Here is a 9,942-nt window from a genome sequence, read left to right on the forward strand (position 1 = left end):
TGGATTCACCAGATTGACACGTAGGAGAACTAACTGGATTTGCTGCAGGTACCTCAACCTTCTTACCAATATCTTCTACATCTTTTGGGAAAATAGGACCAAAAACACGACCACTACGAGTCACCTTTGCAATATCAGCAATGTTTACAACACAATTAGTCGTAGGCAACGGAGCCTCTTGACCATTCTCCAACATAGCAGTGTTATGCTGATATGGAATAACTCTATCGAATGCATACGAGATGAGGCCCTCTAACCATATCACTAACAGCGATATTGATCTATTGATGTTGTTAACGATGTTGCTATCAAACTAAATCATTACCCGCTCAGAGGTCTTGAACATTGGTACTATAACATTAACATCATTTATATCCCTCGACTGTTGAATCTGGATTACATTCTCATCCATCAACCTCTGGATATCTCTCTTGACGACTGAACACCCATGGGGGTTCACACTGCAGATTGCACATATGTCGTGGTCATGTTCACAATCATTAATCGTACAAAGGGTCTTGTGCATGTCCACCAAGGATCGACGAATACATCGCACATCAAACACTCAGAAACTTCCCAGACATCCATCTACCATATTAACAAAGAGATTACCATGAGCTGGAAATGGCTTAGCTTTCACATTCGGCGCACGACCCTCAAAGGACACCATCCCACTCTTTACTAGCTTTTGGACCTCGTACTTCAATGGGTAGCAATTCTCGATATCATTGCCAGGAGCCTCTTGATGAAAGGCACAACGGAGTTCGGGCTTATACCACCATGGAAGTGGTTCTGGGATTTGTGGCGGATTTCTTGGTTGAAGTAGGTTCTTAAGAACTAAAGACGGATATAGCCCAACGTATGTCATAGGAATAGGGTCGAAAGATACCTTCTTCCTCTCAAAATTCTGTTGTTGTTGTTGATTATTGGTGTTGTTGTTGTAGTTGTTTCTTCTTTGTTGAGGTTGTTGTTGATGTTGCTATTGTTGAATTGGAATAGATTGATTGTTGGAAAATACTGGAATAATGGATGAAACTTGATGATGATGTTGACGCGGTTGTGAACTTCTTCTAACTTTAGGCCTCCTCTGCCTCCCTGTTGGCACTGCATTGGTTTCACCTTCCTTCTTCCTAGCAAAACTGTTACCATACTTCTTACTCGATGATACTTCTTCCTTAGACAAACGTCCCTCACGGACACCCTCTTCCAACCTCATCCCCATGTTTACCATATCGGTAAAGTCACTGGGGGCACTAGAAATCATTCGTTCGTAATAAAACGAACTCGGGGTCTTAAGGAAAATCTTGGTCATCTCTTTTTCTTCCAATGGAGGGTTGATTTGAGCAGCAAGCTCTCTCTGCCTCTGAGCGTATTTCTTTGAATTTCTCTTTGTCCTTCTGAGACATCGAACTCAAATGGTCTCTATCAGGCGTCATGTCCATGTTATACTTATACTTCCTCACAAAGGCTTCACCCAAATCATTAAATGTGCGAACACTTGCACTATCCAATCCTATGTACCACCTCAGAGCGGCACCAGTTAGACTGTCTTGAAAGTAGTGAATCAATAGCTGATCATTATCAGTTTGTGTCGACATTTTCCTTACATACATGACAAGATGGCTAAGCGGGCAAGTATTTACCTTATACTTTTCAAAGTCATGGACTTTGAACTTCATTGGGATCTTGACGTTTGGCACTAAGAAAAGTTCCACAACACTCTTACCGAACAAATATTTTCCTCTCAAGGTCTTCAAATCCTTTATCAGCTCAAGGAATTGGTCTTTCATCTCATCCATCTTCTCATAAACATCTGGACCCTCAGACGGCTCAGAATGGTAGATGGTGTCCTTAACACGAGGCAAAGTGTGAACAACTGGAGGCGGCACAGACATGACTGGGCTAGATTCCGGCATGGAAGCAAAAGTAGACGCAAAACCTTCGGGCAAAAAGTTCGGTGGCATTCCCCACGGGAATCCGACAGGCATATTAGGAGCAAACTAAGGAGCAGGCACAGTTGAGGTAGCAACCTCTAAGATGACAGTCCTTCGAGGAGGAGGAGTTGTAGGAGTTGGAGAAGACTGACTCTGAGCAGCTAGAATAGACTCCATCATGGCAGTCAAGCAGGCTTCAACTCTCGGTTCTCTTGTTCCAAATGTTCCATGATCTTTGGATGATTGGCGCAAGTATTGTATTGGTGAGTCAGCTTGGCTAAAGCATAGAAGAATAACCAATAAGACATTTGGTAGAAGACACCTGTTATGCAAATGATACATGAAATGCAATGTTTTGATTATTTTTATTTTCAAGGAACATACTATTTTATTTGCAAATATATAATAATAACAGTTGTGACAATCTAATTAACCATAAAAATCTCTTTTATTCATATAATTTGGAAGGATTACACTGAGTACAATTTCAGAAACCAAAATACAAATACAAGATAAAAGGAAACTAATCATCCTAAGGATCCCCTAACAACGGTGTCAGATGATCTGGCTGCAGGCGCGTACTTCCTTCGGATGTGTCGGATCTCGGACTCGAAAGAAGACTTCATTTGAGCCTTCTCGAGGGCAAGCTAATCAACAATCTTCTTTCAAGCTCCGGAAGGCTGAGGCATACTAGAGGAAGATGAACCCTCTGGCTCTTATTGTCTCTTCACTTCTCGGTCTTCAAGAAGTTCAATAAGCGCATCTATGTCCTTAGACTAAACCTGCAACTCCTCATGCTTTCCACTCAAATCATGGAACCGCTCTTCCCACATATCCTTCTCTTGCTTCATTCTGGTGAGTGCGTCTTCCAACTCCTCTAAATCTTGGTTAGGGAGAGTTAATGGCTCAACCACAACCATAGACATAGGTCTCTCACAAGTCTAAGGCATCTTCAGCTCCACAACTCTCTTCTTCGCCCAAGTAGTGTAAGCTTCCAAAGATACACAGTTGCATGGACCAAGCTCTGATCTTCCTTTTCTATGCACATTATGCCAAGCGTGAATCATCTCCTGCTTTAAATGTTGGGGATCTTTACCCTCTTGATAGAAAAGACCTTCTAACTGAGTGTTATTAGGTTTGTCTCTCAAGGGGAACCCAAGTTGACGATGAGCCAAAGTAGGATTGTAGTTGATTCCTCCTTATTTACCAATGAGAGGCACATTAGAGAATTCACCATAACTATCAATAATCTCCAAGCTACTCAATGCAGAGTCATACCAAACAATATCATCATTAGTGAGGGGCATAAGTCTCTGAGACCATCGTAGACATTGTTTATTCTCCACAAAAGCAGGCGTCTGAGGCAAGTGCGAAATAAACTACTTGTACAAAAGAGGAACACAACACACAACAACTCCACCACCTTTAGAATTCCTCAAATGCAAAGAGAAGTACATATCACCCAACAAAGTAGGCACAAGATTCCCAATCAAGAAGATTTTAATGGCGTTAACATCAACAAAACCATCAATGTTAGTGAACAAAGCTAAACCATAGATGAGCAACACAAAGATAGCTTCAAAAGAATCCACACTACCGGCTTGAGAAAAGGCAATGGCTTTCCCAATAAGGAACTCAGAAGTCAACCCAAACATTCCTCCTTTCTTCACCCAATGAGCCTCAATCTTAAACTTCTTCAAGTGAAGAGCTTCAGCTATAATATGAGATTTGGGAATCTCTTCCAATCCACTAAAAGGCACTTTGTTAGAAATGGGTATTCCCAAGAGATAGGCGTACTCTTCTAACATAGGCATACACTGATAATCAGGAAAAGTGAAACAACGGTAGAGAGGGTCATAAAACTGAACCAACACACTCAAGAGTCCTTCAACCATATCAGTAGATAACACTGATAACAACTTCCTGTGACGTTGTTTGAAGTCCAAGGGATCTAATACAAAGGATGATAACTTCCTTAGCTCTTTGAAGTCGGGTCATCTGAAAATGTACTTCTTAGTGTTCCTTCATCCATAATCCATGGTCTGAAAATATTTGCAAATAAAACCTCAGTTCCTTGAAGCCATTTTTCGTGTGATGAATGTTATGATGCGCATGCATGCATGAATGCAACAATCACAAATAAGGGATCACACACAAGGCAAACAAAGGTCAAAGAATGGATCAAGTCTTTGTCAAGATCAATCATCCATTTTGGTGGATTGTGGTTTTCACCTTATCAACACCCAAGTTCCATTGATATTGACAAGACTTGATTGGATCAACCAAGAATCAAGGGTTTGTTGTAAGTCACGAGCATGGAGTCAGGTTAAGAACCATCCCAAAGGAGTGTACTAAGGATAAAACCTGTAGATAATGTTCTAAAAAGTTCCCAGAGTCTTAATTCCATCTGTCTGATATTACAGGTTAGGATGACTGACTCATCAACCCATAATATTCTCAAGAGAAACTCGTCTGAGTGTAGTATCGCGTAACAACTGTTATCTAGTCTACACCTGAATAGTCTCTGCACTACGTCCTAAATAGGGTAAGTTAGGTTAAATGTTCTACGGTCCTCAGCTTCTTGGACCCCAAATCAGATAAAGTATTGCCTATCCACAAATAACTTATGTGACATCAGTAACTCTAAAAGGGTCTCCACTGAATAGATGGATCTCAAGCCAACTTATTAAGGACTACTTCAGACAAGTTGAACATGACTATATCATCCTCCTATCTTAGTTGCGATCAAGTTTGGGTTAGAACGTATCTCACCACTCAGAGATCACCAAGCACAACAAGCAGATTATATCACACAAAACAAATATACAAACATCAAATATACAATTATATACACATAAAAAAGTAGGCTAAACCCACTGAGGACTACTTCCCAGCAGAGTCGCCACTTAATTTCTGTAGCGGTAAATTCATGACCATTAAGCTATGGTTAAACTTAACGTCAATTAAACCAGATTCGCCATCGCGCTTTTATTGTTTCCAAAGAAAAAGGGAAAAGTACGAACAAAACCCAAAGGTAAGAAGTTTTCAAATCAAAACTAATAAAATTCCAGAGATTATAGGTAAGAGGGTAGGTTACACAGAGGGAAGGTGTTAGCACCCCAAGTGTCCTAGGTACTCCTAGGGAGCCCTTTTGTGTGTGTATGTGTTTTTTGGGTATAAAATGATGTTTGATAAAAATAGAGTATGGGGATGAGAAGAGAATTCATTGATTATATTTTTGTGTTTGACAAGATCTTCCGACTTGTGCCTACGTACCAACATAAAAATGAGGGATCAAAGCCTCGTAGTTCGTGGTATCAATTTCAAAAATGAGTGAATTGCTTTTAACAAAAATTTAAGTTTAAGAGAGACACCAAAGGCCTAAAAGAGTTTGAATGGGTGCTAGTTCTTTTTTGTCTTCTGAAATTTTAAGTCGGTATGATTAGATTTATTTACAAGTTTGATTTAAGAAAAGAGTTTAAAAATGCAATGGCATAAGGCCAAAGTTTCCAATTTGCAATAAAGTTTAAGTTTAGAAATCACAAGCAAAGAAGATTTTGAAAGGGGGGAGAGATTTGAAATTTAAGAAATGGGAGGAGATGAAGAGACTAATCCTAAGAAGAAATTTAAAAGTTAAGAGTTGAAAAGGTTTGACCAGTGGGATGCAATCCAATAGACAGGAGTGTCATATAGAAACCCACTTTCTCCTTTAGACTTTGGAATCAAGCAATATCAACACACAAATAGCAAGATGAAAAGAAAGGCATCAAATAAAGATATCCACATCCAAGCTAAAAATTTCATAGTCTTCTTCATAATCTTCCATGTATCAGATGACATACTTCTTGAATGACTCAGAATAAGGCATTAGACACAGTTTCAAAGTAACATTTGTATCAAGACCATGTAGCAGATGAACTCAAGTGGATCCCAATACTTACATCAGATGAAAGCTCAAATCACAATAACTTGGTTTCAGAAATGTTGGCATTGGCCAAGTCCTTTTGCATAGGGAGTGTTGCTTAATTCTAAGTCCAAAGCTCAAATCACATCCAACAGTCCACACATACATTTTTTTTAGGGTTTTTGTTGTTTATTAGGTATCTTATGGTCCTAAGACCACAAACACAAACAAGATACACAAACAAATATATACAATCAAAATCTGAAAATTCACCTTCAATGGAGCTTCAGATTGGCACGATCTTGCTTTCAATTATGCTTGGCATTGCTTCAGATGCTTGATGGAAGAGAAATGGATCAAATAAAGGGATGGACTCTTGGAGTTTCAATCTCAAAACAGATGAAAAATTGAAACTCGGTTTTCAAAGAAAATCCTCAAGTTTATCCTTCAATGGTGTGGGTTTGGGGTTTCTGAATCAAAGCTCGGGCATGAGTGTAGCAGGATATTCATGATCATCAAGCTATTGACAAGCTAAAGATCAAATAACAAGAGTCGCCACCGCACTTTTATTGTTTCCAAAGGAAAAGGGAAAAAAGTACGAACAAAACCCAAAAAGTAAGAAGTTTTCAAATCAAAACTAATAAAAAGTCAGAGATCACAGGTAAAGGGGTTGGTTACACAGAGGGAAGGTGTTAGCACCAAAAGTGTCCTAGGTACTCCTAGGGAGCCCTTTTTGTGTGCATATGCATTTGGTATAAATTGATGTTTACAAACAAAACAGAATGGGGGGATGAGAAAAGAATTCATTAATTATATTTTTGTGTTTGACAAGACCTTCGGTCTTGTGCCTACGTACCAACATAAAAATGAGGGATCAAAACCTCGTAGTTCGTGATACAAATTTTAAAATGGGTGCATTATTTTTAATAAAAAATTAAGTTTGAAAGGCACAAAGGCCTAAAAATGGTTTGAATGAGTTAGTTCTTTTTGGCTTTTTGAAATTTTTAGTCAAGTATAGTTAAGTTTATTTACAAGTTTGTTTTAAGAAAAGAAGTTTGAAAATGCAATGGCATAAGGTCAAAGTTTCTATCTTTTTGCAAAAACTGGTCTAAGTTTAGAAAAGTAGTTCTCACAAAGAAGATTTTGAAAAATGGAAGGAGAGATTTGGAAATTAAAGAAATGGGGAGAAGATGAAGAGACTACCCTATGTTGCTTCACGAAAGCTTCACCCAAATCATTGAATGTGCGGACACTCGCACTATCCAAACACATGTACCACGTCAGAGCGGCACCAGTCAGACTGTCTTGGAAATAATGAATCAATACTGGATCATTATCAGTTTCCGTCGATATCTTTCTAGCATACATGACGAGATGACTGAGTGGACAAGTATTCCCTTTATACTTTTCAAAGTCGGGGACTTTGAACTTCATCGGGATCTTAAAATTGGGAACCAAGCAAAGTTTCGTAGCACTCTTACCAAACAAATCTTTTCCCTTCAAGGTTTTAAACTCCTTTCGCAGCTCAAGGAATTGGTCTTTCATTTCATTCATCTTCTCATAAACATCCAGACCCTCAGACGGCTCAGAATGGTAGATGGTGTCCTCAACATGAGGCAGAGTATGAACAACTGGTGGTGGCACAGATATGACCGGGCTAGATGACGGCATGGAAGCAAAGGTAGGCGCAAAACCCTCGGGCACAAAGTTGGGCGGACTTCCCCACGGGAATTCGGTAGGCATGGCAGGAGCGAATTGAGTGGCAAGAAAGGTTGAAGTAAAAACCTCTGAAATGACAATCCTCTGAGGAGGAGGAGTTGCAGATGTTGGAGAATATTGACTCTGGGCAGCTAGAACTGACTCCATCATGGCAGTCAGGCGGGAAATCTCGTCCTTTAAGTCTCTGTTCTCTTGCTCTAAGTGTTCCATAATTCGCGGATGATTGGCGCGGGTATCGTATTGATGAGTCAGCTTGGCTGAAGAATAGAAGAATAACCAATTAGACATCTGGCGAAAGGAAAAACTTGTTATGCAAATGATGCATGAAATACAATGTTTTGATAGTTTTTATTTTCTAGGAACATACTATTTTATTTGAAAATATATAATAATAACAATTACACAATCTTGATTGACCATAAAATCTCTTTTATTTATATAATTGGAAGGATTACATTGAGTACAATTCCAGAAACCAAAAATACAAAAATACAAGAGAAAGGGAGACTAATCATCCTAAGGATCCCCTAACAACAGTGGTGTCAGATGATCTGGTTACTTGCGCGTACTTCCTTCGGATCCGTCGAATCTCGGGCTCAAAAGAAGTCTTCATCTGAGTCTTCTCGAGGACAAGATGATCAACAATCTTCTTCCAAGCAACGGAAGGCTGAGGCATACTAGAGGAAGATGAAACCTATGGCTCTCTCTGTCTCTTCAGTTCTCGGTCTTCAAGAAGCTCAATTAGTGCGTCTTTGTCCTTAGACTCAAGCTGCAACTCTTCATGCTTTCTACTCAAAGCATGAAATCACTCTTCCCACATATCCTTCTCTTGCTTCATCTTGGAGAGTGCGTCTTCCAACTCCTCTACATCTTGGTTAGGGAGAGTTAATGGCCTAACCACAACCATAGACATAGGTCTCTCACAATCATATGGCATCTTCAACTCCAAATCTCTCTTCTTCACCCAAAGAGTGTAAGCTTCCAAAGCTACGCAGTTGCACGGACCAAGCTTGGATCTTCCTTTCCTATGCATATTATGCCAAGCATGCATAATCTTCTGCTTCAAATGTTAGGGATCTTTACCCTCTTGATAGAAAAAAACCTTCTAACAAAGTGTTATTAGGTTTTTCTCTCAAGGGGAACCCAAGTTGACGACGAGCCAAAGCAGGATTATAGTTAATTCCTCCTTGTGTACCAATGAGAGGCACATTAGAGAATTCACCACAACTGTCAATAATATCCACACTACTCAACGCAGAATCACACCAAACAATATCATCATTAGTGAGAGACATAAGTCTCTGGGACCACCTTATACATTTTTTGTTCTCCACAAAAGCAGGTGTCTGAGGCAAGTGCGAAATAAACCACTTGTACAGAAGAGGAACACAGCAGATAATAGTTCTGCCACCCTTAGAATTCCTTAAAGGCAAAGAGAAATACATATCACCCAACAAAGTAGGCACATGATTCCCAATCAAGAAGATTCTAATGGCATTAACATCAACAAAACCGTCAATGTTAGGGAACAAAGATAAACCATAGATGAGCAATACAAAGATAGCTTCAAAAGCATCCACACTACCAGCTTGAGCAAAGGCAATAGCTTCCTTGATGAGGAACTAAGAAGTCAACCTAAACATTCCTCCTTTCTTCACCCAATGAGCCTTAATCTCAGACTTCTTCAAGTGAAGAGCTTCAGCTATAATATGAGATCTGAGAATCTCTTCCAATCCACTAAAAGGCATTTTGTCAGAAACAGGTACTCCCAAGAGATGGGCATACTCTTCCAACATAGGCACAAGCTGATAATGAGGAAAAGTGAAGCAATGGTAGAGAGGATCATAGAACTGAACCAAAACACTCAAGATTCCTTCAACCACATGTAATACCTCAAAATTTGCCCCCCTCATTCATGCATTCATTTTTAGGTCATTTAACATTTCATATTACATTTCATCATGTCAATCGGAATTAGATCCAAGAAGCTTGAATATCATCCAAGACACTTTGTGGGTCCTATCTGGGTGATCAGTCAACACAAGGGAATGGCTTGAGATACTTCCAACATGTTCAAATGGGGTCTATTCATCATTCAAAACGTTAATCTTGAAGGAGCAAAAGTTTGTTCATGAGCTGTCATGCTTGCTAGGCGAGCAGAATGGGTCGCCTAGCGAGTCCGAAGAAAAGCCACCAGAATCACCTACGCTCAGAGGAATTTCTTAAACTGTCATGCTCGCTAGGCGAAGCCCACTCGTTTTGAAAATTAAAAAAATAAATAAATAAATAAAACGAAGAAAAAAAACGAAAAAAAAATAAAAAAAATAAAAAAGAAAGAAAAAATAATAAAATAAATAAATAAATAAAATATAACAGAAAAATCTT

Source organism: Lathyrus oleraceus, chromosome 1 (assembly GCF_024323335.1).
Source record: "Lathyrus oleraceus cultivar Zhongwan6 chromosome 1, CAAS_Psat_ZW6_1.0, whole genome shotgun sequence".
Lineage (NCBI taxonomy): Eukaryota > Viridiplantae > Streptophyta > Magnoliopsida > Fabales > Fabaceae > Lathyrus > Lathyrus oleraceus.